The sequence below is a fragment of the Cibotium barometz genome, chromosome 48, assembly GCF_041138505.1.
Source record: "Cibotium barometz isolate CiBa-2024 chromosome 48, ASM4113850v1, whole genome shotgun sequence".
Classification (NCBI taxonomy): domain Eukaryota; kingdom Viridiplantae; phylum Streptophyta; class Polypodiopsida; order Cyatheales; family Cibotiaceae; genus Cibotium; species Cibotium barometz.
This window is the reverse complement of record NC_141093.1, coordinates 45120232-45148040: the sequence shown is the minus strand read 5'-3', so window position 1 is coordinate 45148040 and position 27809 is coordinate 45120232. Positions and strand designations below refer to the sequence as shown.

General features: G+C 44.4%; 1 protein-coding gene across 1 annotated transcript in view; it reads right to left on the bottom strand.

The window, feature by feature from the left end:
* Nucleotides 1-18592, bottom strand: part of LOC147611211 (WD repeat-containing protein LWD1-like) — a 55334-nt gene extending 36742 nt beyond the window's left edge. The window contains exon 1 of the mRNA XM_086785878.1: nucleotides 18259-18592. The gene's annotated coding sequence lies outside the window, so the exon portion shown is untranslated. The remainder of the gene's footprint in view (nucleotides 1-18258) is intronic.
* Between the last annotated feature and the right edge of the window lie 9217 nt (nucleotides 18593-27809).

The following is a 27809-nucleotide window of genomic DNA, read 5'->3' as shown; positions in this document are numbered from 1 at the left end:
CTTTATGGACAGGTCTTCACAGTCAAAACAGACCACCAAGCACTTAAGTGGCTTCAAACCATGCCAAGTGCCCAGTGGAGTGATCGGCAAGCCAAGTGGAGTTAACTCTTCCAACAATTTGGAGGAATGATTGAGTACATCCCTGGTAAGCATAACCTAATTACAGATGCTCTTAGCCGAAAGGCCAGCATCCAGGCAGTGCAAGAGTCTACCATTCTCGAAATCATGGGAAAGGACTTAGATAGCATGAAAGACCAGTATGTCGACTCCCATGTGTGTGAAAATATACCCAAAAAGGGTATTTAACCCAACCCAAAAAGGGCCACTTTATCATTTATTTGATTTATCTGATGGCCGACTCCTTATGCTGGCCGACCAGCACCCTGCCTTCATATAAATATGAGGCGCCTCCTAAATCTCTTTGCCCACACACGAATACTGATCATCTGGGCGTCTACTCCAGGACTGCTCATGAGGGTTTTACTCTCCTTCTCCTGCTGGATTGATCTATTGCACATCCATTTTAAGTCAGTATTTCAATGCTCCTAAGGGGCCACATTGGAGTTCAGCAATGAGGGTATGTTCGCTATCTAGCAGGTACCTAATTGTATGGACTTCACTACAGTCGTGGGATCACCCTACGTGGTTACACGGACTCCGACTGGGCTGGTGATCTCGATTCCCGAGGTTCTCATGGTGGTTATTTGTACTCCCTCGGATCTGCCCCTTTCTCTTGGTCTAGCAAAAAGCACGACACCATTGCAGGTTCTTCCGCAGAAGCCGAATACCGGGCCCTCTATGACGCCACCACTGAGGCTATGTATCTTTGTCAGCTTCTTTTCGACATGTGCGTCCCCCTTGACACCGCCTCTATCATCTTCATTGACCTTGCTGGCAACCCTATTTTTTCTAACCGTACCAAGCATGTGGGTGTCCATTTTCACTTTACCAGGGAGCAAGTTGAGCTTGGTACCATCCGACTCCAGTACATTCCCACGGCAGACAACCATGCAGACATCCTTACAAAGTCTGTCAACCGTCCCATTCTGGAGCATCTTCGCAATCGGATCGGCATCGGTCCACCACCACCATCCTCCGCACATTGAGAGGGGGATCTTCCTCTCCCTTCATATTTCTTATCATTTTTGTATCGGGCACATGAGTCAGTGAAAACCCCATGAGGGCATGTTAGAAGTCATCTCCTGTCTATTTTTATACACCAGGGCCTTTGTTGTGGGTGTGCCCGCCCTTATGAGGTGTTTTATCAATTTTCCTCACTCCCCGTATTTTTTCCCTATTTTTCCCCATTTTTCCGTGGTGGGGATGGATGCTAGGTCTTGGCAGAAGTCTCTGGTGGCTGGCTGACTCTGCCCATTCAGCAGTCGTGTGGCTGGCCGACTGCCTAAACAGCAGTCGTGGAGTTTTCTCTGCTGGCCAACTGCTTCATGCAGTCGTGGAGGCATTTGCTGCTGGCCGACTGCTTTATGCAGTTGTGGAGAACCTCTAGAGCAGGCCGACTGCTTGCATGGGGCATATAAATAGGCCCCATGCCCCCCACCACTTTCTCATTCACTTGTTTGCGGGATCTTGTGTATAGAGAAGAGTTTACACACCTATTTCTCTGTGTTTCTTGTGCTGTCTATTTTCTGCATTCTACTTGCTCTTGTCAACCCAAGTTTGGTTATCATTTCCGCTACATATTCTGACATGGTATCAGAGCCCTGGGCTCGTGATAGATCTTGGGAGTTTTCTGAGCAAGAGGGGGAGCGTTAGGTTGCTGATTGGTGGACTGTTCGGGAAGAGAAGTTGCAAGAGGAAGGCGGGCTAAGGTGCTGGACAGCCACTTGCAGGTTTTACAGATTTTTTTTTCCCATCCACCCACCCTTTCAGTTTACTCCCCGCGATGGCAGATTTACTAGAGATAGCTGAGAAGCACATGAAGATTCCGACTCTCCCCACGTTCCCAGTGGACCGTCTATTGGACGGGTCCAATAGACGCATCTGGAAGGTCATGATGGAGTCTGTGCTCGAGTCATATGATCGTGCTGATTTCATCATCATTGGGGTTCCACGGCCGGAAGCAGAGGAAGGGGAGTTAATGTCGATGAGGAAGGACCGAGAGGCACAGGCACACATGTGGGATCGTGTCAACGCGAGGGTCCGGTCATTTATTTTCCTCAACTGCACACCACAAGTGATCAATCATGTAAAGCACATGATGCTGGCGAGAGGCTGGCTTCTCTTTATAACAGGGTATCACCCATGAACCGGATCTCCTTGGAAGTGCAGATGCGGGTTATGAACCCTGCAAAGTCCTCGACGATGCGGGAACACATTAACAAGCTGCAGGCCCTTCAGCAGGAAGTCCTACAAGCTGGGAAAGAGATATCATCTGAAGACATGGCCATCACTTTGCTGTCCCACTTGCCTGCTCAGTATTCTGCTTTCTATTCCTCGTTGATTACGAGTGGCAGGCTCAGCACCATTACCTGGGAGGAGCTTGTGCCAATGGTCTTGGACCAGGAGGAACGTTTCACGAACCCTCCTCACAGTCGCGGTTCGGAGGCCTTAACTGGCCAACGGTCAAAAGGCCAGAATAACAACAAGGGCAAAGGGAAGGCTTCACCGGAGAAGTCTTCTGAGAAGAAGCCTAACTCAGAACGAGAGAAGCTGAAGACCGAAAGATTCTGCAATGATTGTGACGAGAAAGGCCACTATTGGAGGAAGTGCCCTAAGCGGACAGGGAAGAGTGCTGATTCCTCAGCCTCAGCTGCAAAGACTCCGACATTTGTGCACTTAGAGATGATGGACTCCGACGCTTCATCATCTTCGAGCGAGGAGGCAGTTGGCTTCACCACGAAGGATACCCGAGAATGGATTCTTGATAGTGGTGCTTCCAGGCACATGACTCCATCCCGTGACTTCTTTCTGCATCTGAAACGGCAGTCAGGTCGCATCTTTATTGGCGACAACTCCACTATTCCGATACATAGTGAGGACCGGATGGAGATTATTCCCGACGGCAAGGGGGGCAAGCATGCTTCCCGTGTTCTTTATGTCCCTGCTATGGGCTTTCATCTTCTGTCAGTGCATGAAGTATGCAAGACTGGCTTTCGGGTGGAATTTGAGGAGCATTCAGTTGCTCTACGGGACCGTGAGACTGGCCAAGTTGTTTGGGAAGGCGGTGTGGAGAATGGTATCTACAAGCTCTCTGCACTCTCCTCGTTGACAGGTTCTCAGGTCGGAGATTTGTGGCACTTTCGTTTTGGCCACTTAAATGTGGATGCATTGAGGCGAGCTTTCCAAGACCAAATGGTGGTTGGCTTGCCAAATGTTGGTAGTAGGCAAGGGCGTTGCAGTTCTTGCATACGTGGTAAGCAGCACAGTGAATCCTTTCCGAAGCAGGCTTCCAGGCGGGCTTCGAAACCATTGGAGTTGATTCACACTGACTTGTGTGGACCTCAGCAGACACCATCTTTGGGAGGATCTCTCTACTTTATGCTGCTTGTTGATGATTGTACCAGATTCACGTGGGTTTACTTTCTTTCCCAGAAGGACCAAGCTTTTGCACGGTTCAAGGATTGGCACGTGATGGTGGAGAAAGAGTCTGGATTTCAGGTCAAGACTCTCAGGGCTGATAAAGGAGGTGAATTCTCCTCGACTGTATTTCTCAGATTTTGTGCAGATCATGGCATAAAAAGGGAACTGGCCAATACTGGATCGCCTTCGGAGAATGGAGTTGTCGAACGCAAGAACAGGACTGTGGTGGAGATGGCGAGGACCATGCTGGAGCATCGTGATCTTCCTCGTCCACTTTGGGGAGAGGCTGTGGCAATGGCTGTCCATACCCTCAACCGATCTCCGACGACTTCAGTACCCCATATGACTCCATTTGAGGCATACTTTGGCAAGAAACCTGATGTCTCGCACTTCCGTGTCTTTGGGAGTGACGCATATGTACATATTCCGAAGAAGCAGAGGGGGAAGCTTGACTCCAAGTCCCGCAAGCTTGTATTTGTGGGGTATAATTCTCTTTCCAAGGGATACCGGTTGTATAATCCAGACAGGAACGAGATTGTTGTTAGCCGGGATGTGGTCTTTGACGAGCATGTTCCAGTATCCACTGTCGAGGAGCAGCCACTTCTTGGAGATCCAGAGGAGTCTGATGATGATTCCCAGACCATCATTCCAGTTGATCAACCTCAGTCAGTACAGGAGGTTGAGCCCGCAGCTGGAGTAGAGCCCCCGCGACCGCAGGAGGCTCCACGATCTGTTCGAGTACCTAGGTGGTTGTTAGACACCCTTCGGGAGTCAGGTGTCACGGAGTTACCCTCCGAGTGGACCACAGAGGACGGCCCTCGAAGATCACACAGAGTCCAGGATAAAAGCAATACAGCGGAGCTTCTTCAGGTGAACTATGCTTTGATGTCTCGTATTATGCGGGACAAAGAGCCCACTTCCGTAAAGGAAGCCCTTTCACAAGATACTTGGAGGAAAGCCATGCAGGTGGAACTTGATGCCATCGAGAAGAACAACACTTGGGAGTTGGTACCGAGGCCGTCGAAGCGGTCAGTCATTGGTGTCAAATGGGTCTTTAAGACCAAATATGCGTCTAATGGGTCGGTGGACAAACACAAAGCCAGACTTGTGGCTAAAGGTTATGCTCAGTGGCCAGGCATCGACTACGAGGATACCTTTGCACCGACAGCACGGATGTCCACAATTCGGACAGTTCTTGCCCTTGCTTCTTCTCAGAGGTGGCCCGTGTATCAAATGGATGTAAAATCTACGTTCCTTAATGGTGACCTGTAGTGACCTGTAGGAGGAGGTGTATGTTAAGCAGCCTCCAGGCTTTATTGCTCCAGGATCTGAAGGGATGGTTTACAGGTTACGTAAGGCCTTGTATGTTGAGCAACCTCCAAGCTTTATTGCTCCAGGATCTGAAGGGATGGTTTACAGGTTACGTAAGGCCTTGTATGGTTTACAGGTTACGTAAGGCCTTGTATGACCTGCAGGAGGAGGTGTATGTTGAGCAGCCTCCAGGCTTTATTGCTCCAAAATCTAAAGGGATGGTTTACAGGTTACGTAAGACCTTAAGCAGGCTCCCAGGGCTTGGAATCAGAAGATTGATTCATTCTTTGTTCGGACTGGATTTCAGAGATCGGTTGCAGATCCGAACCTGTATCTCTTTCGGGAACGCGGCATGGTCACGACTATCATCCTTTATGTGGATGATCTCATTCTCGCTGGCAGTCATGTGGAGCACATTGGAGTGACGAAGGCCGCCTTGTCAAAGGAGTTTGAGATGACTGACTTAGGCTTACTCCACTTCTTTTTGGGATTGGAGATCTGGCAGACCCAAAGGGGGTTTTTCGTCTCTTAGCAGCGGTATGTTCATGAGTTGCTTGAGAACTGCAAGCCTATTACTTCGCCGATGGACCTGAACACAAAGTTAACCGTTATTGATCCTTGTGAGCCAGTTGATGCCTCGCAGTACCGGAAGTTGGTTGGTTCATTGATCTGGTTGTTGAACACCAGATTGGACTTGAGCTTCTCCGTGGGGCTGTTGAGCTCTTTTATGCAGACGCCATTGAAGTCTCATTGGGATGCAGGATTGCGGATCTTGCGGTATCTGCAAAGTACAAAGGATCTAGGACTCTTTTACACAGGAGGGGATGGAGTCAGGCTCCAAGGTTGGAGTGACTCAGATTGGGGAGGAGATCCAGACACGAGGAGATCTACTTCAGGATACAGTTTTACCCTCGGCTCAGGAGCAGTTTCTTGGAGCAGCAAGAGGCAGCCAACTATTGCCCTTTCTTCGACAGAGGCAGAGTACCGGGCTGCTTGTGGTGCTGCTTGTGAGGTTGTGTGGCTGCGGAGGCTGCTAGGCGAGATTGGGTTTCCACAGAAGGAGCCCACAATCATCCAATGCGATAACCAGAGTTGTATAATTGGGCATTTTTACATCATTTATCCATTTTATCCAGGACAGATGCAATCAACCAGCTTTGTAGCCAACCGACCAACATCATTTGTCCATATAAATAGTTGCGCACATCATTCATATCATAATCAGCCTTGAAGACCTCAACACTTGCAGCCTTCAGCACAAGGAGTGTAAGCGATTGTAGAATTCAGCACATCAACCTTCAGCGTTTTCCCCATCAACATATAGGAGCATCAACGTTTGAGCAATTCAGCCTTCATTCAGTAAAACGCAGCATCTACAGCATTCAGCCTACAAATCCTCTTGCATTTTCAGCATTCATACAGTTTTCAGCATCCTTGTTTGCATCGTTTTGCTACAGCCACTTGGTGAAGGTAAAACACAGCATTCATACATAGCCTAGAACAGTCCCAATCAGCCCCTTCTCTCAGCCTCAGATTTGCAGCCTTCCTACATCCATTGGGAAGAGTGCATAAGCTCGAGATTGATCATCATTGGTGCTTCTACAGCCGTGTACAGTTCAGCCCGACTCTTGGTCCTCAGAGATCTTGGGTTTGGCTTATCGTCAATCCATAGTCAGTCTCTTCAAAGAAATAAAGCAAATATTATTCCAGTAAGAGGATAGGGGACCCTTTAGGGGTAATTCGGGACCCCATACGGCGTACAGTTTCTATCTCTCTCTCTCTCAAATCTCTTAAAGTTTGAAGTCATAAAAGTGGATTGCTAAACTCGCGAAACTCAGGATACAGAGAAGACGGTGTGAGAATTTGTGTGCCAGGATCCTTAAATTACAAATACTTTCGCTACATGTTACACCCACACCCAAGAGGGAGTGAAAGAACAAAACGATGAGCAAAAGTGCCTTTTATAGGCCTTGGAACAACTAGAGATCTAGCCGACTGCTACTCGGCCAGCCGCCTGGACACCAATCTCTTCAATGAAGCACCCGACCTACTCTACTACAGCTGACTCAAATTCTTCAGGTTTTCCACTCAGCCGACAGGTCCCTGTGTCCACTCCAGTCCATCCCTTGCCATAACCTGCACTTCAATGCTCCAAAATATCTGGTTCTAGTGAGTCTTTATCATGTTGCTTCCAGGATTAGCCCTGAGATTAGCATGTACATGTGTATGCACATGACAGTATCAGAGCTCAGCCTTTGTGGTCCTGGGCAGTCCTAACTTCTATTGGATCGTGGTGCTTGAATTGAAGGAGGGTGTTGGAGGTGGCAATTCTTGTAGCTACTCTCGGGTTATCGCATGACTAGAATTTGTGGTGGATTATCCCATATGCAAGAGCATGGGAAGTCGAAGAGCCATATATAGGGTGTGGTGGCACCTTGTCATAGATATCTCCTCCGGCCAAGATTTTGGGGGGGAGCAACAACTAGGAGATGGGAGCCTAGCCACCGACGTTGCTCAGTGCCCTAGGGTGGTGTGCGTGCTGCTGCTGCGTGACTTTGACACTAACTAGCGTGGCAACATAGTGTCTGACTTGTGAAAAACAAAAAACCTGTGCATCTAACCTTATGGTTCACTAAAGATTTGCTCTTTATGTTTTGCAGGAGGTAGGTATAAATCCGAACCCTAATGTCATGTGCAAGAATTGCCATAGACATTCTCTGGAGCTAGTCCAGAAGGGGCAGCCATAAAAAGATCATTAGAACCAAAACTTGGAGCATAAAGTGCAAAAGTGGCAAGCGTTGGACTAGGAGAAGAAGGACCAAGGGGACCAGACATGCTGTCGGCTGCATGAAGGATGCTGTCAGCTGTACCAAAGGTGTGTCAGCTGCAGGCGCATCAACATATATGATTTATAGTCCAGTCAGGTCGGTCAGCACTCCAAGTGTCCAAGAGGCCTATAAATAGGCATACGTGCTCATTGATTGATTCATTCACTCCACTAGGGAGTGGGCCCAGCATTAGGACTATTTTGGGGTGTTTCCACCTTTTCATGGAAGGCAGCCTATGGCTGTAGAACCTACGTACCTTTTTGTACCATATGAATATACTGAATTTCCAGCTATCTCTCTCTCTCTCTACTCTCCCTTCTATTTGCGTTTTTGCGTCAGCATGTTCTAAGTGGTGTTTAGGGCTGAAAGAAGACTCTCAGAGCTTCCACATGTAACATTGGTATCAGAGCATCAGGCTCAACAAGGCTAAAGGCTGTTTTCGGTCCCATATGAAGGTGTACACGTCCAAGGTACAAGAAAGTGCATGGGTACGAAGCCCAAGGCAAGGAACACGAGATCGGCAAGAGCTCCCAAGAGGTTTGTAGACTCTCAGAGCTTTCACATGTAACATTGGTATCAGAGCATCAGGCTCAACAAGGCTAAAGGCTGTTTTCGGTCCCATATGAAGGTGTACACGTCCAAGGTACAAGAAAGTGCATGGGTACGAAGCCCAAGGCAAGGAACACGAGATCGGCAAGAGCTCCCAAGAGGTTTGTTGCTGATGTTCCACAAAGCCAGAGGGGATGGCAATCCTGTGAGCCAGATAGGTTCTCGGGCAATGGTCCCAAGGGAGGATTATCCTCCAAGGGGTGGAGTGCCAGACTCATCTCTCAGGAATGAAGACCAAGAGGGTGTTCAGAGTCGGGGCAAGAACGGATTGGGGACTGGATGGAACAGATGCATAGATCTTTTTCAGAGTCAAAGTGGTTTTGGAGACCGGGCCGAGTTTTCAGTGAAAAGGGTTGCCATAGATGGATGGATGCAGAGGGACTCAGGGAACAGAATGGGATGATGACAGTCATCCAAGAACAAGTTGGAATCCTGTCATCAAGTTTAGCAGAGGGGGATGTCATGTGCAAGAATTGCCATGAACATTCTCTGGAGCTGGTCCAGAAGGGGCAACCAGAAAAAGATCATTAGAACCAGGACTTGGAGCGTAAAGTGCAGAAGTGGCAAGCGTTGGACTAGGAGAAGGACCAAGGGGACCAGACATGCGTAGAAGAGCAAGATGAATGCTGTCGGCTGCATGAAAGGACTGTCGGCTGCATGAAGGATGCTGTCAGCTGTACCAGAGGTGTGTCAGCTGCAGGCGCATCAACATATATGATTTATAGTCCAGTCAGCTGGCCGACCAGTAGTCGGCCAGCACTCCAAGTGTCCAAGAGGCCTATAAATAGGCATATGTGCTCATTGATTGATTCATTCACTCCACCAGGGAGTGGATCAGCATTAGGACTATTTTGGGGTGTTTCCACCTTTTCATGGAAGGCAGCCTATGGCTATAGAACCTAGGTACCTTTTTGTACCATATGAATATATTGAATTTCCAGCTATCTCTCTCTCGCTCTACTCTCCCTTCTGTCCGCGTTTTTGCATCAGCATGTTCTAAGTGGTGTTTAGGGCTGAAAGAAGACTCTCAAAGCTTCCGCGTGTAGCACCTAATTCAATTGTTATTTTTATGTTCTAACCTTAAGAGTGTGTGTGCAGGTGCTAAGGGTAAAGCAGAATGAAAAGCTAATAGTAAATGCTTGAGCCAAAGTGGGAAAGAAAAGTAGAAATTGAAAAAGCATTTTGGGTAAAGCAATAATGAAAAGCAGCCCAACATCTTATAAGCAACCTGACACCTGCGCTTAGCTGGGAAAAAAAAATCGCACACAATCTGAGAGAAGTACAAAAGAACTGTATGTTTCTCTAGCATGGACAGAGCTGTACAGACAATCCTGCACATAATGCAAGGCTCTACAACACGCAGCCCAAAGCCTCTGTTAGCGATTTGATTGCTGATTATAACTGTATGGAGAAGGTGATTGCTGATTTGACAAAATATGGGACTTGGAACAACTGAGGGTAGACTTTGCCCAATTGAGGGTGGAACTGGCCCGATTTAGGGTGTACTTGGCCCGATTTAGGGTGGACATGACATATTTGTTACATGTGCAGAAGGTCTGTGAGCCCTAAACACCTTTCATAAGAACAACCTAATGCAAATCGCAAAGAAGAGATGGAGAGAGAGAGAGAGAGAGAGAGAGAGAGAGAGAGAGAGAGAGCTGTGTTTTCAGTATATTCATATAGTACAAAAAGGTACATGTTCTTGGCAGCCCGAGGCATGCCCTATTCTATGACGTGACACCTTGAAGATGTTGGATGACCAAAAGGTTCCTTGGCAAAGCCTTTTATAAGCCCCATGAGAGTCCCCAATCTACCCGACCTGCTGTCCGCCAGCAGAAGAGACAATAAAATACCTTTTGCTCCTGACCAGCCGCACCTCCAATGCCCTGCCGACCAGTTCTTGCATCCATATTCATATAGTACATAGGTACATGTTTTTGGCAACCCTAGGCATGCCCTATTCTATGACCCAACACCTTTAAGATGTCAGATGACCAAACGGTTCCTTGGCAAAGCTTTTTATAGGCCCCATGAGAGTCCCCAATCTAGCCGACCTGCTGTCCACCAGTAGAAGAGACAATAAAATACCTTTTGCTGCTGACCAACCCACTAGCACCTCCAGTGCCTTGTCGACAAGTTCTTGCATCCATAGGATGCCTTCTGGGATCCTCCTATGCCCTACTCATGACCTAAATCTTCTCTTTATCTGTTGCCTTTCAAAGCTTATGTAACTATTTGGCCCTCCTAGCTCTATTTCACATGATGGAACCCTTGCCTGGACACTAGAAAACATGGGAACAAGGACCTTAATGTTTGCTCAAGAAAAAGCACCAGACTTGGTCAAAAAGCAAGAAAAAGCAAAAAGTCAAACTGCGTTGACCGCGAGCCAGGGGCACCACTGGCAAGAGGAGAATGAGCCGAACCAAAAAGCTAAAAGCCGCTTTCTCAGAAAGCAACTCTAAGGCCAAAAACCAAGGCAAGAAAAGCAAAACACGAGAACTTTATCAAAAGGTGAGTAATATTTTATTAATAAAAGTAAAAAGAGAAAAAGGAAAGAGCAAAAGCAAAAGCATAGCTTTTTGGCAAAAGCAAGGCTTGAACAAATTATGTTTCATAAGGAGAGAAAGCTACTTGCTAGCAAGCTTCCAAGGCGATACCTTGCGAAGTTCAAGAACTATTTGCCTATCGACACAAAATGGGTTGATAAAGACTACTTCAAAGATAACCCACAGCTTCCTCAGGTGTATTTGGAGGCTTTTTAGCTAAGGGCAACTGTTATTGGGAGGAAGAGATTGCCACAACCTCCTACCTACATAGTTAATTGCCTCTATATAACCTCCCGCCACCCAAGTTGGTCTTCCCCTATTTCGTGCAAAGGTATGGGAGGCTAGGGAGCTTCATGTCGCCCGTACTGAGGCCAGGACTCCTGTCACCTACGGGAGGCTAGGCCTCTTGTCACCCGTAGTGTGGCCAGGATGTGGAACCCACTGTCAAGGATCCCAGTTTAGGCTTCCCACTGAGCCAGTTCCATGCTCAGAAATACCTACTATTTACAAAATGGGAGTTATATCCATTGCAACACATATGCACACATCTCTACTTGCTTGAAACTGATTTCGCATGACTTGTTTTCATGTGACTACTTGATAGAATGTGCAACGGAAAAAGGAAAAGTGGAAACACGGGAGAGAGAGAGAGAGAGAGAGAGAGAGAGAGAGAGGAAACACAGGTGAGAACCTGCTCTCAATATCATCACCAAAAGGAATACATGTCCCGAGCAAGAGGGGAGAACCTCGTATGTGAGGGACTGCAGCAAACAATGCTAAGCAAGCAGTGAGAAATGAGGGAGGCAAGCCAGCTATATATATGCCCATGAGTAGGCAGCCGACTGGTGATAAAAACCTCCACGATTGGGAAAATACCCAAGACTCCATAATATGGAGAATAATGTGGGAAAATATATGTGAGGGGTGACCAGCCCCTCTGACTAACATGGTCAGTCCTAGAGGCTAAAATAGGACATCAAACAGGAGCCAGCAAGAAGGAGATGATGTCTAACACCCCCTCTCAGCACCGAATGCTGAGTGAACTCCAAGAAGCCAGAGACGCCGTCCTCGATCAAAGATGAAAGACTGTAGAAACAGGTACCAAGAAAGGTCCACAAGCAATCTCCTCACCAACTTAGCTACAAAAGCAACAGAACAAGTTGCCAGGTACACCGCTCCTCTGGAAGAAAACAACCATATAGGCTGCGACGTGCTGCTCCAAATAATGGTTCCAAACCCAAGTGTAAGAACACTCCCCGAAGTTGAATGTCGTGTATCTAGCCTGGAGAAGGTATGAAAAACCTCATAACCAACCAAGATTAGATCCTGTATATAATCAATCTTGGGAGAAGCAAACTGCTCCTCACTGGAAACCTCAAAAGAAAGAGTCAATCTGCTCCAACTCTGTACCAAGAGTAGCCAAATGTTGTACAAAAGCATCCTCTGAAAAGGTCGGCATTGCAAGATGTAAAGACTCTGTAGAAAAGATGGGGTCCATCTGCCCAAACTCTGTACCATGAGTTGCCCAATGCTGTACATAAGTACATGCCACTGAGGTAGGCATCGCAAGATGAAAGGACTCCACATCCTCCTCTGTTAAAAAAAAAATGTCGTCGGACTGGTACAAGCCCAACCTGATTCTGATCCAAATCCAAAAAACTCTGGAAGTACCACTTTGCCCCAAGCACAGTTAGCAACCACATATCCAAAGCATCCCACTGGGTCCAAAAAACCATCCTCCAAAACAACAAACCTGCAGAACTGGCAGGGGGAGGGGCATCCTCAGAAGCATCACAAAGAGAGGCAGAGGGAGACTCCTCACAATGAGAAAGGGAAGCAAGAATATAAACCGGAGTGGTAACAAAGTCCTCAAAAGCATCATTGAGAGCAGAAGACTGTTCCATAAGTAGAATCAGCAACAAATAAATGATCCATGTGAGAGGATCACACCTCAAGGGCAAAACACCCTCCTTGTTTTGAAAACACTGCAAAGAACATAGACTCAGACAAAATAAACTCTACTCGGGATCTCTGAAAAGATCACTGCTCTCCTCCAAAATCTGTAAACTCTTGTCACAGAAGAAAGTCTCCACAAATACAAAACAGCTCCCGAAACTGATCCTCAAGTGAAGTAGCTGGAAATAGGCCCCCTCTGAGTGTAGAAAACTCCTTTGGGAAGCGAAACGTAGACAAAACACTGCTGTCCAGCAAAAAACAGAACTCCACCGCCAACAAAAGGCAAGGAACATGAAGAAACCGGGAAACCGTGTAGGCCAGGAACAAAACACAGGTATAGATGCTCCAAAATCAGCAAAACGCTGACTGAAATCAGAAATTCAGAATCCTCCTCAAGTACCAAACTGCCTCCATAGCCATAATCCAAACAAGAAACCCCCTCTGCAAGTGATATGTGTCTACTAGAGAAGAAAACACAATCAAGGGCTACAAACCTGAAAATTCAGGCCAACCAGTGTCCACACCTCCTATGAGGAAAAACGCTGAAGAGAAGGTACCTTCGGGTCCATCAGATGAAGCCCAAGTGAAGGTAGAGCTACCAGCAAGAGCAGTTTAGAAAAACGCAGCAACCATGGTTGCAAATCTGAAAACACAGAGGTATTCGGGACAGTAGAAAGGGCAGAGTATGGAAACGTTGAAGCCTCAGATCAAAAGCTGCTACAAAGAACAAGTACAATCAGGGGGGCGATGGCACATGATAACCAAAAAGGAAAGGCGCTTGCCTAGGGCCTAGTAGAAGGCCCTTTGAAGAGGCCAAAAGGGGAGCCCAAAGAGCCCCAAGAACAGGGCGAGGGAAGGCAGGCCCTAGCAGGCCAAACAGGCAGCCGGTTGGGACACTCAGTTGCCGCCCACTCCCTGAAAACAGCCGCCTGGGAACCCTGGTAGATGCCGCCTGAAGAACAGGTCTGTCGCCATGGAAAAAACACCCGTCAGTCCACCTGGAGGCTGCCAACCGACACCCTGATGTAGAGGGTCTACAGCCCACTAAATTGGGGATGAATCTGCCCTCGTTTGCCTTGAAACACAAGCTTCTTCGCATGAAAACACAGATCTGTCCACCGACTGAAAAACGCAAAAACGCAGGAGGTAGAGAAGGGAGCATCCAACACTGAAGATCACCGGCGCTCTGATGCAACGGAAGAAGGGAAAGTGGAAACACAGAGAGAGAGAGAGAGAGAGAGAGAGAGAGAGAGAGAGAGAAATGAAATGAAATGATATATTAACGTCTTCAAAAGGCCAAAATGACCTATGAGACCAAAAAGGTTACAACAATTGGTGGATCTGATACAATGTCTGTGTAAGGAAAGCTAAAAACAATTAAACAACTAACTGAAACTGAAACAACTATGAGGAAAAGTACGGTACCAGGAGCTCCTAATGGATAACATGTGGGAGGAAAACTCCAGCAACAAAGGTAAGCATCATACACATCACTATCCAAAGATGTCTCTCATCGGTCGATGGCGGATATCCTCAATGTCCTCCATGGTGAGTACTCTGACTAGACGTCTCCCATGCCGTGCTAGTATGGTCCTGATCCTCTGTTGTAGTCTCCGCCGGTGTCGAGATGGACCTCTCATCTTGGGGCGCCTGGACCGCCCCAGCTCTATAGCCCGATCAATCAGTGTACCTCTGGTGCGGCTGTACTCTGGGGCTAGCTGCAATGCCTGCTGACCTGACTGCTCAATCTCTGGTCGAAAGAAGTCTGTAATCTGCCTCTGTAGGTGTCTCTCCCTCTCTGATCCCCTCCCTCTCAGGAGACCCTCTCTATGTCTACGCAGCTCTAGCAAGTACAATCCGAGGCATCTCTGATCCTGGTATCTCATGACTCTAGAAAGTGGTCCAAAGCCCTCTCTGAACAGGCAGTGAAAACGGCCTCGTATCTCATAATATACCGGACAGTGACATATGTAATGTAACTCTGTCTCTGGCTCCATCTGGCACAGCTGACAAATCCTGGCCTCAGCTGGTACTCCTCTGAATCTGCCAGTCTCAATCTCTAGCTGGTGTGAGGATGTGCGCATCTGACCAATAGCACACCGTACCCCATGAGAAAGATGAGTATCCATGTAGCTGGGTCTAATCACAAACCCATCCTCCGTGAGCTGGAGAAGATGATCTCTATAGAAAGCCATCTTCGTACCAAGCTCGTGTGTCGGCTGTATCCATGTCCTCCTAGTATCCAGCTGAGTCAAGTCTAGCCTGATAAGTCTGGTAATCTCTGCCCGTGTGAGAGAGAGGGAGGGTGCATCCAGGGAGTACTGAAATGGAGGTAGCCTGTCCATACTAAAGCCATGCAGTTGGAACCAAGCTGTCATCTGTGCATACCAACATGATTCGTCTCCCTGTGATGCCAACTGTCGTGAAGACTCCAGGGCTAAGCGAGCATATCTGTCTCTAGGGAGAGCCCAAGTGCTATGTATAAAGGAGACTGATCGAGTGAGTGCCTCTACTACCAATGGGGGGGCAGCCATCTCTGCACGGATAATATCATGTGGTACGGAGGCCTTGGCCCTAATCATCCGGGAAATCATAGAAACCAAGGACCTCTCCATACGTCTCCATCCATCAGTGCTACCAGCTCGGCTGTGGTGATCCACTGAGGGTCCCCATATCTCCACTCCATACAGCATGGCTGAAGTGACCAAAGTGTCAAAGAGCCAGAGCTTTGTTCGAGGTTCCTGAAACTGAACCTGCGAACACATCCTCTCTAGTCTCCCCAATGCTGCATAAGCTCTGGTCAATCTGGTCTCCGCTGCTCTCCTCAAGGAAAATAGTGGGCCACTAAAAACCACACCAAGGTAAGTATATGCATCTGTATACTCCACTGTCTCCTGACCATATGTAAAGGTGGGCATTGACCTCCTAACCCACTGTGCTGTGGTGTTAAACACCATCACCTTGGTTTTACCAAGGTTAACAGACAATCCACTGTCCTCTGCAAACATGTGCAATGCATCCAAATGACGCTGCATCCCCTCTGGAGAATCTGAGATCAGCACAATATCATCAGCATACAATAACAGCGGAATCCATGTCCCTGCTAGCTGTGCTCCTCTGTCACCCGCCCGCTCTACATAGTCCGAAACCTCATCCACATACATCCCAAATAAGGTGGGGGAAAGGGGGCAGCCCTGTTTCACCCCAATAGTGGAGTGAACCATCTCAGATACACCCTGGGTAGTACGTACCTGCCCCACAACTGTCCTGTATAAAGCCATGATTCCCCAAATCAGCTCTGTGGGCACTCCCATCTCCTGTAGTCTGCGCATCAGTCTGGCTCTCGGTACCGTGTCAAAAGCTTTGCGGAAATCCACAAAGCAACAGTAAATCCTCCTGCCATATAATCTACCCTCCTCAATAATAGCTCTGAGTGTCAAGATATGGTCAAGAGTGGAGAAACCTCTCCTGAACCCTGCCTGCCCTGATGCACGTATGCCCTCTCTCTCTGCCCATCTACTCAACTCCTGAGAGAGAGAGAGAGAGAGAGAGAGAGAGAGAGGAAACACAGGTGAGAACCTGCTCTCAATATCATCACCAAAAGGAATACATGTCCCGAGCAAGAGGGGAGAACCTCGTATGTGAGGGACTGCAGCAAACAATGCTAAGCAAGCAGTGAGAAATGAGGGAGACAAGCCAGCTATATATACGCCCATGAGTAGGCAACCGACTGGTGATAAAAAACCTCCACGACTGGGAAAATACCCAAGACTCCATAATATGGGGAATAATGTGGGAAAATATATGTGAGGGGTGACCAACCCCTCTGACTAACATGGTCAGCCCTAGAGGCTAAAATAGGACACCAAACAGGAAGCTAGCAAGAAGGAGATGATGTCAAACACTACCTACTATGACGTGTCCAGTTCACGAGCAACGGAAGTGCAAATGTCCTATATTCTGACATGGTTTCTGGCATGTGAACAGGTGGTAATTATTCATTTAAACCTTTGTTTATTTCTCTAAGACTTTATAACCTTAGCAGTTCACATTCATTAAAATTGGGTGCCGGCCACTAGCCAGTGCCCAAGGCTCTGTATGGGCAACCCAATCTTTGGGTACCCATTTGACCACATAAACACACATTAGTGTGTGAGCTCTAAAGGAAGGTGCCCACCATTAAAAATTGGTGGGCACCTCCAAAATCAAAGGGTTCCGAAAAAAGACCTGCGTTCAATGCGCCGTGGGATCGGCCCGTTTGCGGCCTGAGTGGTGGTGTACCATGCAATGCTTGTCTCTTTTGCAGATTATCTCGTGCAATGATGTATCATTTAGTTGTTATGTGCAATGTGGCTTTTACATTTTAAGTGTGACGTGAATATTGTTCACGAGATGGCGTTCACACCTAGCTGGTGTAGTTACAACTATTGGTGGACCTAGGAATCTACATTGGCAACTATTGTCGATTGTTCTACTTTATCGTAGAAATTATGGTGCTTGGGTGAGAAATCACCAAGTTCTTTTAGAGCTTTGTAACTTCTCTCTAGAAATTAAAAGACAAAAAGGTACGGAGGTACGTAGGTATGTAGGTGCAGGGAAAGGGGGTGGGGGCAAGTTGGCCCATCTTTGGGGCCCAATGTGGTGTACAACACAACACATGTAGCTGTCATTATCTTTGCATCCATGCCATCTTGCATTGTGTAGCTTGATTAAGTGAATAATTGAGATATATGATGGCATGCTCCCATTACAAAATTGTCCCACGCTCATTATCACTCCATGTCCAGACTCCAATCTTTCCATCCTTTTAAAATTACTATCAATTTATCATAGTTTTTTTTCCCCTTGAGTAGATCCCTACGTCGTCACAATTTGGTACCCGCCTAAAGGTGGCTTGATCTTCCCACCTGGAGGCGTTACAACAAACAGGACACAATACCAACAAGGGCCTGCAACGATCTGAACAGGGGACCTCCCCTCCCCAAATCACAAGCCCACACCGGTACACTACGTGCCCATTGGCTCATTAATCATAGTTTCTTGTTGCTCGTGCTCATCTCAAGCGCTACAAAATACCATTAGCACTTTTATAAGGATCCGTAGTGAAATATGCTAAGGTAGTCATCAAGAAGGCCAGAGAGACAGAATACTTTGGAGACTTACCATGGTGCTTGAACATAAAAAATGCACATGAGATATCACAATAGTGCAGGCAAGAGGAAAAACACTCTGCATAAGACGGGTGACGCCTAAAAGGTATCTTTAGGAAACATATACAATCAATCAAGGTCTATACCAGAAAAAACCGAACAGTTCCTACTGTTTTTTAGGGTTCCACATTTTGAAAAAACACAAAAGTACCAAAACATATATATGCCTAGGTGTGAATTGCGTAAAGCTTCCGGTTTGCGGTTCACCAATTTCCATAAACAAACTGCGTAGAGCCAAGAGGTTGAAGAAACACGAACCTGAGAGGTGCAGTGAGCTTGACCATAGAGGAGATGAAGAAGCCTGCACGTAGAACTGCTGCAGATGAGATTTCCCTGTGGCTTCTTAAGGTTTCTGCTGAGCCTGTGCTGAAACGCAGGTCCCCCGCTTCAATAATTCTGTTTTTCATTGACCCTCGGACATAGCTTCGCACTTCATAGAGTCAGCAGCCCCATCGAATATTCGGATCTTTTTTTACGTTGGTCAGTGCGGACACGGTCCTGGCTTCATTATAAAAGGACCCTCATTCTTTCTTGCACCGTTCTTTTGTGATGCATATAAGTAGGTAGGTGCTTGCACGAGTCAAGCACATCTCTCTCTCTCACATACACACACATAGAGCGAAGTGCTAGCAGGATCAAATGCATATCAATGTCGCCATATGGATCATATGTGGTCCATTGGCTTGGCTACAATGCTAAAACTCACTCTCTCTCTGTCTCTTTCTTTCTCTCTCTCACGCGCGCGCGCACACACACACACTATTGAAGGTGAATCCCAAAAAAACCAAGGTTACGATCTTTGACACAAGTCATGGGGACATACACTAGGATTATTTAACACCCACTTTGTGAAGTGGTCGTTTGTGGTGTGGCTTACTTAGGTACTTAACTTTGGTTGTTGCGATGGCTCTTGGATTTATTGTTGTCCTTGCTCTTACGGCAATGGTTTTGAGGCTTGTGGATCTCCATGGCTCATCATTGTAATATTCCTCCTCTTCATGAAGATGATGATTTGCCTTGATCCAAGTGATGTGCTGGAAGCTTTTAGAGGCCCTAATCCCCCTTTTTGGATGTGTTTCTAATGTAACAAAGGGAAATATTAATAGGGTTTTATTGATACGTGCGAAGAAAGATGGGATGAGGATTGATTGAAGATGGCTTGTAGGCATTTAGAGAGTTGGAACAAATTTGCCAGAGTTTTCACCAGTCTTCAAAACATATGAATGTGAAGACATGACCCACTTAGTTCATATTTCATGAAGTTATACACGGTTTGTTTTGAAACAAAACACATACCATTGGAAACCCCATTGGAATTGTATGTGGTCCATTGGAAACACACATTGGAACATGCACATCATGTGGGAAGCACTAAACAAACTTGTGAAACCTGTTTTTGATGAATTTCCCTCGGTACGAAAAAACAAGTTCACCGTCATGAAAAATATATGCTTTTCATGATGATAAGTTTTTATACATGTAAAGGAGCAAGGTTAAAGGTTTTTTAAAAAAAGTTAGTATGTAACGTGAAAATCTCATGTTTTTCATGGTGTGAAAAGCCACCTGGTTTTTCAAGATAGCAAGTGAACTTGATTTTGACACTTTTGCAAGCTTATATGGGTTAGCACGATTAGGCGTGATAAACCATTATTTTTTCACGATAAGTTTTAATCATGGAATTTGCTAATTTGCAATTCCAATTAGTTGGTTGTGATGTCAATTTTGATTTTGGACCTGAAGAAATGATCTTGACGTGAAAAACCAATCAATTTTTTAATGCATAAAAAAACTTTTTGGATTTTCACGGCATAACATGTTAGTTCTATTTCTTGGTTTTCTAAGAGTGTTAGCATCCTATGAGTGTTTTGAGAGTGTTAGCATGATGTAAGTGTGATAGGTGATTTGCACATGAAGAAGATAAGAAACATGGGGAATGATGCATGTTATTAAATTTTGATATCAGGGTTTTTAGTTTTTAGGGATTTTGAGAGTGTTAGCATCGTATAAGTGTTTTGAGAGTGTTAGCATCATGTAACTGTAATAGATGTTTTGAGAGTGTTAGCATCATGTAGATAGGTCTTTTGCACACGAAGAAGAGAAGAAACATGAGAAATGATATTAGATTTTGATATCAGAGTTTTCAATTTTTAGGGATTTTGATGTTTTGATCTTGTGATATGCAATAGATAACCTTTTGGCATGCAGCATATAGCCACAAAAGAGAGAAGTTGCAAAAAGAGAAGTTGCAAAAAAATCAAAAAACAAGAAAATGAGGCGATATGTTCCTACGCGATGTAAGTGTATGGTGAGCTTGTGATGTCACTCCACACCATGATGATGATGAACCAACTACCGCTCATGAGTGATGGAAGCCAACAAATGAAAGCACGGCAAGCACTAGGCGAATGTTTGATGACAAAATATGAAAGAAAGCAATGAAGCAAGAAGCAAAATATTGAAGGAAACGAAGAATCAAATTGCTAGTTTTAGAAATCATGACATGATTAGGCGACATATTTTTTATAGTGGCTAGTAGGCAACACCCTTTTTTAAATTCATTGACACATGTCAGCTTGCATTCGAAACTCGGCATTTTCATGATCATGAAAAACCAAAGTTTTCCATGAAATGAAAAACTTAAATTTTTTCTACCCTTTTCCTTTTGATTTTTGATTTAATGTTCATGAAATGCATTCATCTCAAAATATATGCCAAAATCATGAATGCATGGAAATGTGAAAACGCAAGTATGTTTTTCATGGTAATGAAAACTATGAGTTTTTCAACGGTGCAAAAAGATAAAGATTTTTTAATGTTATGACTTTGAGGGGTTAAAATTAGAAAGTGTTAGTGTGTTGAACATCCTATTGGCCTTTAAAGGTGTGAAAAACTCCTTGTTTTTCATGGCCATGAAAAACCAACTAGTTTTTTACAGTTGATCGTTTGCTTCATTTTCTTCTTTTGAGTGTCTTAAAGTGATGAAGAGGTTAAGGAGGCTTTCAATATAACTTTTTTTAGTTTCCTCTTATGGTGTGGTAAACCTCTGAGTCGTAAAAGTGAGTTTTTCATGATGTTTTTTATCGTGTTCTCTTTGGATCTCTGACATCCTTATGGTTATGTTGGGTATTTGGACCCAACCAATGGTGATTGTAATTTGAAGGTTCTTGAACTCTTGTTTGAACAATGTATCTCTTCCTCCATTCATTATATTAAGATGTCCATAAACATTGTAGCACTTTCTTGTCGTGGTTCCATTCCTTGTGTTTCTACTACCTTTTCCTTTCCTTTTTTGGAGCATGCATTTACATGTTTTACTTAGTTTGTATTCTGCAAAAGAACGCTCTTGTGCATTTTTTCTCCATATCTTTTGAGGTTCTTGTGAGCACTTTTCTTCTCCAGCTTGGTTTTAGGTCTCCCTTCCTTGGTTGTACTTTTGCTTAGGGGACCCTTTGATCTTCTTTTTGCTTTAGTATCTAAATTTGTGCTACATTTTCATAGTAGCCTTGAGCTTTTAGTATTGTTACTGGTGTTATGTAGCAAATTCATATGCTTTGTAAAGGTGGTCAAGCCTTGTAAATAATGGGCCAATTTGGCCATGCACATGGCCAAATGGGGGGGCCAAGTGAATAAGTGATGCAAGAGTATATAAGACAAGTAAAATCCCTAATCATAATTAACTCATAATCACAAGGCCAAATGTGGGGACCAAGTGAATAAGTGAGTGTGAAAAGGGACAAGCATATATAAGACAAGTATAAGCCCTAATTATAATTAAATCATAATCACTAATCATTTTAATAATCACTTTCTTAGTTAAGCATGACCACCTCCCTCATGAGATAGTGCATGTGTGTACTCCATGTTGTAAGTGCAACCTCTCCTTCATCACTTTCTTGCAATGGTATCAGAGTCATGCTCTTGACCCATAGGAACCTAAAATTTTGTGTTACCCTAATTTCTTTCCAAGATTTTTCACAAACATTGCAACCCTAGCTTTACCTCTTGCAAATAGCTATGGGGCAATTTTCGGGAGCATTTTAGGGTATTTCTTGATACTCTTGAGCTCTATTTTTTTTTATTTCCCCTAATTTTTGAACATTTCATGCTTTTCACCCATTTTACAAACCCTAATAGAGATTAGTCTTCAATCAAGCTCTTAGTAACTACCTTTAGCACATTAATGAGGTTTTTTGGCTACTCTTTCAAACCCTAACTCAACCACATATGCTTGAACCTCTCCATGGCTGCCCATGTGAATTTTTTAGCTTATGGCAAAATTCAAAAATCACTTTTCTCCTTTTGGTGTTATCTAGTCTTGCTTTGCATTGGCAAGCATAAGGATGGGGAAAATGCAGTTTTATGGCTTCTATGCATCATCTATTGGTTCTTGAATCTACTTGAGCCATTGATTTGATGCTTATGGTTGTACATGCCTTAGCAAGGGCATTTGAGTTGATCTACATACTTTTAGTTGAGTGTGGTGATCAATGGTTAGAGAAATTGATTCATAAACCATGAAGCATGAGTCCATGCTAGGGATTGTAAAGTGAACTCTCATATAAATCTCATTTGCGATCTTTGTACATTACAACTTTCAATTCCAAGCTCATAGAATTTAGTATATTGTGAGGGTACTCTTGGCTAGATGGGGAAGAGGAGCTCTGCGGATTGTAAGTGAACTCTCATATAAATCTCATTTGCGATCTCTATACATTACAACTTCAATTCCAAGCTCATAGAATTTAGTATATTGTGAGGGTACTCTTGGCTAGAGGGGGAAGAGGAGCCAAGTAGGAGAGTTTTCTTGAATTTCGCTACCATTGAGTGCCTTGGAAAAGGTGGTAGGTGAGAGTTGTGGAGGAAGACGAGATTGACCTCATCATCAACGTTAAACTCCAAAACTTGTCCTCATCACATACTTGGTTCACATGGGAATGTATGGATGCTCATGAACAAAGGCAAAGATCGTTCATATCAGCTAAGGTACGAAACCCTAATTTAGTACAACAGATGCTTCGGGTTTATTATGAGATGCATATGATGGTTGGAAAGTACTACCTAAGAGCTACAAGATGAGTCATCAACCTTACTAATTGGACACACCAAATTCTAGGTCAATGGGAGATAGTTTAATTGAGTATGACTTGAAGCGGTTGACTTTTCCTAAAATTTAAAATAGAGGCATATAGGCCATTGACTGAAACAAAAAGGAGTACATATTTGGAAAATAGGTACCAAGAGAATAAGACTTAGATCTCTAAATTTTGACACCCTTACATTGTTTGAAACAAAAAGGAACAAGCCTTAGATCTTTGAATTCTGACAACCTTGCATTGGTCATCTAGGAGATACAAATTTGTATCCATGTCGAGAGGTAGAGCTTGTAAGAATCCGGACATACTTCAAGAGCTCATGCATCATGACAATGTAGATTATGTGGATGACGTTGAGGTTGTGTAATATGTTGAAAATGAAGGTGAGAATGTATGCATAAATGCTAAGCATACCAATGAAAGCAATGCACATGCCAATGTGGGTGATGCTAAGCATGCAAATGAAGGTAATGTACATACCAATGTGGGTGTATAAAATGCAAATGTTTGTCCTTCCATTACCAATGATATGCAAATGTTTGTCCTTCCATTACCAATGATATGCAAATAGTCATGTTAATGGTGAGATCTATGATGGAGAACTTCAATCAACAACAATCCCAAATTTAAGCTCTTCTCTAGAGGCTTTAAGAGTGAGATGTCAGTTTTGGGAAGTGAATTCAAGAATGGAGGTGTGCCATAGCCAAGCCAAGATGCTAGGTTGGCAACATCCAAAGGCGATGCTCCTTTGCAAGGCTCGGATAAGGAGAGAGTTTCTCATGAATTTAGGATGCACCAACCCAAGCAGGGACATGGGAGATTATGATAGGCCATCAAAGAGCTTAGTGTTTAGAGACCTGGATGAGGTTGATTAAAAAATTAGCCACATTTTCCGTCATCCATGGGAAATTTGCATCACCAAATGCATTCTTTATCTCTAGGGTATGCCAAGGGCAAGGGCATTGCCTTTGATTCTTCTTTCTATTATGGTAATCAGAGTCATAAAGGACATTTCTCAAGGTTTCACGGGGATGATGTACATGATGATAGATTGCATGAGGAAAATACACATGATATATGTTGATGGGTTTAGTGGGAACTTCAAGATTGTTAAGTACATCAAAGGGCTGATTACACAATTGAGGGGTTTCTTAGGCTTACCATATTTCTATAGGAGGTTTATTGAGAAGTATGCTTACATTACAGATCCATTTATGGATAAGCTTAAGAGGGAAGCTTTCTTTTAGGATTCTATAACCCTATAAGAGCTGAAAAGTATGCTTACATTACAGATCCATTGATGGATAAGCTTAAGAGGGAAGCTTTCTTTTAGGATTCTATAACCCTATAAGAGCTGAAAAGTATGCTTTCTATAGGAGATTTATTGAGAAGTATGCTGACATTGTGGCTCTATTGAGATGGATAAGCTTAAGAGGGAAGCTTTCTTTTAGCATGTTGTAACCCCATAAGAGCTTAAAAGTATGCTTACCATACTGCCCCTTTCCAAGCCTTTTAGTATAAGGGCGGATGCATGTGGAAGAGGCTTTAATGCCTTGTTATATCAAGACCATGGCGTGATTGCATTTTTGAGATTCGCAAACTTGATGACAGAGATGGAGATGCATGTGTATGATCAAGAGATGCATGTGTATGATCAAGAGATGATTGCTATCTTGCATGCAATCAAGAAGTGGCATCACTATCTCTATGGAAGCAAGTTTTACGTGAGAAGTGATTATAGGGTGCTCAAGTACTTCTTATCTTAACCCAATCTCTCCCCCAAATAAAGAAGATGGTTGGAAACCCTTCAAAATTATGACTTTAAGATCACTTACATGAAGGTAAAGAACAATGTGGTGGGTCAATTCACTTTCAAGGATGTGGGCATGTTCATTGGCACCCATTGCACAAGTTCATAAGGATTGTATCCAAGATGGGTACATGCTATGAAGAAGAGGCACCACATATGGTACAAAAATTATAGCATGGTAAATGTGATGATTTACCTCATTTTCAGCTGTATTATGGACTATTATACTTCAGGAAAGAGTGTATCTTATACCTCACTCAGCGTTTAAACAAGAAGTTTTGGTTAACATAAATTATTCACAAATGGCAAGACACTTACGTCTTTTTAAGACCTATGATGTAATAAGAAAGAGCTCTCATTAGCAAGACCTATGGAGAGATACATGTGAGTTTGTCTCCGAGTGTATGCCTTGTTAACTCAACAAGGATCCCACATAAAGACCCAGTGGTTCAACCTTTACTTATTCCAGAAGGTAAGTAGACTCATATTGCAATGGGTTTCATTATCGGCCTTCCTGTTTACCAAGAGGGGATGGGATAGTGTTTATGTGGTGGTTGATCACAATGCCTAGAAAGATGAGATACTTGGCATCCAAGGTTACACACCAATCTATGGAGTATATGTTTAAGTTGTACACCAATTTATGGAGTATGTGTTTAAGTTGCATGGGATGCCGTAACAAATAGTGAGTAGTCGAGATGTGAAATTCATGGGCACTGTTTGGCATACACTACTTGTGAGAGCATGGGTACCAATTGACTCCTAGTATAGCTTATCACCCAAAAACTAATGGTCAAATGGAAAGAGCTAACAAGTGGCTTGAGACTTATTTGAGGACTACTACTATGAGATGTAGCATGCATGGGATGAGTGGTTGCATTTAGCAAAATTTGCTTATAATAGCACTTACCATGTGAGCATTGGAATGTCACCTTTTGAGGCTATGTATGGCTACAAGGTGCATGTGTTCCTATGTGGCTTTCAAGCAAGAAAATATGAATCATCATGCTAAGGATGAAGTGTAAAGGATGCGAACCCTCTTGGAAACATGCAAAGATAACATCAAGAAGCATTATGAAGATGAAGCATCATGAAGATGCACATAGAAGACCATTGGAATTCAAAGAGGGGGAGACAAGATATGTATCTCTCAAAAGGGTAGCACCAACACTAAACTTACTCACTGTTTCTATGGTCCTTCTCCACACAAGGTGTTGAGGAGAGTTGGAGAAGTGGCATATCAATTGCTACTGCCTTCCACCCACAAGGATACAGAATTTCTTTCATGTATCTCACTTGAAAAGAATATGTAGATCTTGAAGTGCAACTTGGAGAAGTGGCATATTAATTGCTACTCCCTTCCACCACAAGGATACATAATGTCTCTCACATATCTCACTTTTGAAATAATATGTAGGCCTGGAATTGCATGTTTTGGATAAGTTACCTCCTATGAATGAGGATGGTATAGTTGAATATGTTTCAAAGAAAGTGTTGGGCATGAGAGAGAGGGTTCTTTGCAACTGTACTTTGCAAGAATAACTTATTGAATCGAAAGGTTTACCTCAAGATGAAGTAACTTGGTAGCCCTCTTCCATGTTATAAAAGGCTCCTCTCCATCATCCCCTTTTTGTCCCTACTTTAGTAGGTGGGCAAGGGGGGGAGGTTGTTTTGGTATACCGATGTAAGTGGTCTTTTTCCCCCAATTCCTTTGCACTAGGCTATGTGTTATGAACCTCTAAGACATGCTTTTAGCCTCTAAGCTATGTTCATGGACCAGTGAGCCCAATTGCGGGGTCTAAGTCTAGTATTTGCTTGTGTTAGAGTATGGGACTTGAAGGTTATGCATGCAACTCCACCATCAATGGGGGGTTTGTTGGGTATTTCAGAGTCAGTCTAGAGTCTAGTCAAGTGTGTCGTTAGTGGTATGAACACAATAGGTGTAAGCACCCTAGTCAAGTGTGTCGTTTAGGAGGGTTTGTTGGGTATTTCAAAGTTAGTCTAGAGTCTAGTCAAGTGTATCGTTAGTGGTATGAACACACTGAAAGAATGGCTGTAAATTAAAAAAACCAGCAAATAGGACTTGCAAAGAAACACACGTGCAAAAGAACTGTACAAAAATCAGCTCAATGGAATGTGCGAATGTGCAGAAGGTTTTTTATGAGTTATTTTTGTTGGCCACGTGCCAAATGTTTGTACAAATTATTTATGCACGCTTGTGCATAAATAATCTCTCTCTCTCTCTCTCTCTCTCTCTCACACACACACACACCGCCTCTCTCTTCTCTCCCACAAATAGATACTCTCTCTCTCTCTCTCTCTTACACACATGCACTCTCTCTCTTCTACCCGTCTCTCTCTCTCCTCTCTCTCTCTCTCTCTCTCTCTCTCTCTCTCTCTCTCTCTCTCGTGCAAACACACACACATGCACTCTCTCTCTTCTACCCGTCTCTCTCTCTCTCTCTCTCTCTCTCTCTCTCTCTCTCTCTCTCGTGCAAACACACACACACACGTACACACCCACACATGCACTAATGCAAATGCACACTCTCTCCCCCACATACACTCATTCACCCATCAAAATTTTATGTATATCTCTTTCTTACACACACATACTACATCTCTTCTCACACACACTCCCACACATAAAAACTCTCTCCCACTCTTACACACATGCTCGCACATGCACATGCACATACACACACACACACACTCTCTCTCTCTCTCTCTCTCTCTCTCTCTCTCTCTCTCTCTCTCTCTCCCCCACACACACACACTCTCTCTCTCTCCCTCTCTCGCTCTCCCACACACATAAAAACTTTCTCCCTCTTACAGATGCATGTATAGGCATGTACTCTCTCTCTCTCTCTCTCTCTCTCTCTCTCTCTCTCTCTCTCTCTCTCTCT